General features: G+C 35.9%; 1 protein-coding gene across 1 annotated transcript in view; it reads right to left on the reverse strand.

The window, feature by feature from the left end:
• LOC119586683 (T-box transcription factor TBX1-like) overlaps positions 1–965 on the reverse strand; it is a gene marked incomplete at its 3' end in the record, with an annotated part of 52,795 nt that overhangs the window by 1,470 nt on the left and 50,360 nt on the right.

The raw sequence follows: 965 nt of genomic DNA on the forward strand, positions 1-965 counted from the left end.
GGATTATGAACTAATATAATTCACTATCAATATTGCATTAAAATTCAATTCTTCATGAATATTATTGTGATCATAATTAACCGATTACAATTACTCTCACCTAAAAATTAATAATTTTAGACCCAGGTAATATTATCTGCAATATCACACTGTGTGTAGTTATCAATACCATTGTCACTTGCCTTTCGTTAACAAATTTCAATAATATAATTGGTTTCAATATGTTATCAGCATCATCGTTATGGTCACCATTTTATCATATTTATCATCAACTTCATATCATAATATCACTTAATTTCCTCCTTTTCGTTCACCGTTAAACATAAAACTACGAGATGAAAATACGATTCTTATTCTAAAAAATATTTCCAAAACAGTTACGAATACAGACCTAAAAAAAAAAATTCCTTTGCATATCCAAGAACATCTCTAAATTTTAGAAGAAATTCCGTAGAAAGTCCGAAGACAAAAAAAAAAAAATCCTTTGAATATCCGAGCACATCTCTAAATTTTAAAAGAAAATTCTCCTAAAAATGATTAAGTTCGTAGACCAAGGTAGGCTTGTGATTGGCAATTCTGAACTTAAAGGCCGGGAATGCGTCCGGTTGGCAGCCCTGGCGTGATCATAGGCAGGAATGTGTGATGTTGGCAGCCCTGATACCCCAAGGCGGGAAGCGGCGGTGTCAAAGATGATAAATATTTCCCTACGTGACATGTGCCCACCTACACATCTCCCAGCTTCTTCTCCTCTTTCTGTCTCATCTTTACTACTGAGCTTTATCCCTTCTTTTCTTTCTATCGCCCCCCCCCCTTTTCTTCCTCCCCTTTTCACTGATGAGAAAGAGAGAGAGAAAAAAAAAATGGCGCGCAGAGGCCTCCGTATGATGAACGAGGTTAGATGAGCTCTATTTTTTTTCTTTCTTTTTAAAGGGTCGAATAAGAGGGAAAGAGGAAGTGGAATGGAA

Source organism: Penaeus monodon, chromosome 21, assembly GCF_015228065.2.
Source record: "Penaeus monodon isolate SGIC_2016 chromosome 21, NSTDA_Pmon_1, whole genome shotgun sequence".
Classification (NCBI taxonomy): Eukaryota; Metazoa; Arthropoda; class Malacostraca; order Decapoda; family Penaeidae; genus Penaeus; species Penaeus monodon.